Raw genomic sequence first — 2987 nt, forward strand, 5'->3', positions numbered from 1 at the left:
TTCTCTTAATACATATATTATCCAGGGTACCCACTATTCAAGGCATTTGTTTAAGATTTTTAATAATCAGAATCAGATAAAAAGACATTAAGGAAATAGACTTAGAAGACAGTGTTTCACTGTGTTTATGTTGTTTAATAATCTGATAATCATATGTTTTGAGTGTTAGTCAATTGAATATTGCAATAATCATCCAAAACTCATATCCAAACACCCTCTTATCCAATGAAAAATATGGTTTCTCAAGGATATAATAAACATATTTTTGATGTTAAAGTTTTAGACTTTAGTATGTTATTAAACACAAAATTATAAAGAAGAATCTTACTAGAGGCTAAGGCTCCATGTCATAAGCGAAGGTCCACCTGCACAACTTTGAATAAAGTGGAAAATAAGTTATTAATTTTGAAAGCCATAAATTTGAGAAAAAAAAAGTCCAAACTAGTTAGCAAATACAATCATTAAAGGAATAAGTAGATGCTAAATAATGATTGTATTTGCTATCTAGTTTTTAATTGTAGTCATATGATTACTTTTCAATATATGTATATTAAGTTGGATAAGAAAGTGCAAAATCTGTTATGATATGCAACTAGCAAAATGTTCAATATCCAGTTGATTAGGAAGGTGTTTTAGAGCGTCTTTTAGAAGGTTTAGTAGGTGTCATAAAATAAGTTTTTAGAGTGTCTTTTAAAAGATGTTTAGTAGATGTCACAAGTGATACTCGTCTCACATCATATAGGTTTGGAAGTTGTCACTCAAATAATGAGTTTTAGGCATACAAAAGCAATGAATTTTTTTTATCATACGTGATACATAAGATTGTTCCTAGTGGATCTCAAGGACATTGAACAACACTTGTCTAGACAAATTTGTGACAAGCCTTTAGTTTGTTTGGTGTGTTACTTTGTTCATTGTTGATGGTTGCATAATGCTGATGAGAGCATTGATCCAACGTGCAAGGAGGCCCATGTATGTTGGATTATGATGGTGGGTAAGATAGCTGTGATCTCGGGGTGTCATATGAGGTGACAATGCGACATGATGCAGTATCAACACATGAATGATGGTGGAAGCATTCATGATCAGATGATGAGGAGGCAATTGGGTGAGTTCATAAACTCATGGATGTCTTATGTGTGGCATGATGTGTCATGAAGAATTTCGATCTTCATATAAGTTTACAATACTTATACAACACATTACATTAAGGTTATTTTTCAGGTGATCAGATTGAGGCAATCTTAATCCCATACCAACTCATCCTTAAAATCATCAACCTCCACAGAGTTCACGCTATTTACGGATGCCTAGTTATTTTGTCATCAACCTCCACAGAGTTCACACTATTTACTTGCATATTTTGCTCATCATTAATGACTAGTTTGTTACATCTAACACTAAGGTTGTGTGTTGTGAGATAACTAGCAGGAGCTAGTTATTGCGTCATGTCACGTAGGCGATGTCAGCATAATTAGGCATCCGTTAATTTAAGTGTTGTGGGTTAACTAGACACTACCCCATTAAAATAATAATTAAACTATATAAAAAAAAATTTAGAGTTAAGTGCCATTTTGGTACTTGTGGTTTGACCAACTATGCAACTTTAGTACCTATACTTTATTTTATGCAAATGACTACTCCAGTTTCAAAAAACTTGCATTTTTAGTACTTTTTTTAACTCCGTCTATTTTATCAGTTAAGTCAAGGGTACTTTGGTAATTTTTTAATTTTCTTAATTTTTTCTTTTCTTTTAAATGCTTTCCCCCCTTTTAAGAACATGTTTGGGATTGAGTTTGAAAATTGCTTATTAGCTTATTGGCTTTTTCGAAAAGCCATTTTGAAAAGTCAGAATTTGAGACTTTTGAAAAACTGTTTTTTAACCCTTTTAAAAGTTAAAATAGGAAAGATTTTTGTGATTGACAAACACATTTTAATTTATTGTAACATCTAGGAAAAACCCATATTTATTTTGGACTAAAGTTGTCAACTTTGAAAGTTGAAGGATTAAAATAATCTCAAAAACAAGTAATGGAAAAAATGAGATAAGAAAAAATTAAGCATCTTATGTTTAAAAAAGTAGGAAATCCATCCCACATGAAAGCAAAGAAATGGAAGCTCTTTATAACGAGGCAAGTTTCCATAGAAATGTTTTAATGTGGCTAATCATTCTCCATAGTCCTAGTGGAGGGTGCGAATCACCCGACGCGCACGAACACGGACTCGGGCAATGGGCGTAATGTGGCATTTTGATGTCGCACGCTCGCATCTTAGCGAGCCACATAAAGGCCGCTTTAGTATTTTTGGATAGTACAAGGACTAAAATGAAAATCTGAAATTTTACATCTTCGCGCTTCGTGATACGCGAATGTAACATCCCGAAATTTCGAGATAATATTAATTATATTACTTAACAATAGAGGGAAAGATTACTCGGGTTATCAGGAAATAAATAATAGAATAGGAGTTGGTATGGGTCGGGCTAGTGTTGGGAAATGTATGTGGGTCTTGGACTTAGATTGCGTAAGATGGGTTAAATGAGAATGGGCCTTGGGTCCGTGGGCTTGAGAGAGATAAATACCCATCCCAAGCCCAAAATATCATTTATTTCCATCTTTCTCTTTTACACTCCTCAAAAACACACACATAACCGACCGAGATTCGAAGCCGAGACCCGAGATTCTGTTGAATAGATCTGAGTTGATAAGGTAAGAACTAATCCAACAAAGCTAATATTACTGAAAATGGTTAGGATTGGATGGGTTAACCGGACCCGAAACCCAACTGCCCAAATCGGACCCCTAAAATGTCGATTTTAGGCCGATTTGATGGTTGGGATTTGTAGGCGCCGATCATACGATTCCGTGGGTACCAAAATCGAGTTATTTGGCTAAGAAACGAAGGAGTTATGGGCAAACAAATCTGCAGCGCGACAACTTCGCCTTCAAGCGATAAACTTCGCCTGCAAGCTAAGTTCGCCTGATGAA

The sequence above is a fragment of the Bidens hawaiensis genome, unplaced genomic scaffold (assembly GCF_021521415.1).
Source record: "Bidens hawaiensis isolate Kalapana, Puna unplaced genomic scaffold, B.hawaiensis_p1.1 tig00036330_1, whole genome shotgun sequence".
Lineage (NCBI taxonomy): Eukaryota > Viridiplantae > Streptophyta > Magnoliopsida > Asterales > Asteraceae > Bidens > Bidens hawaiensis.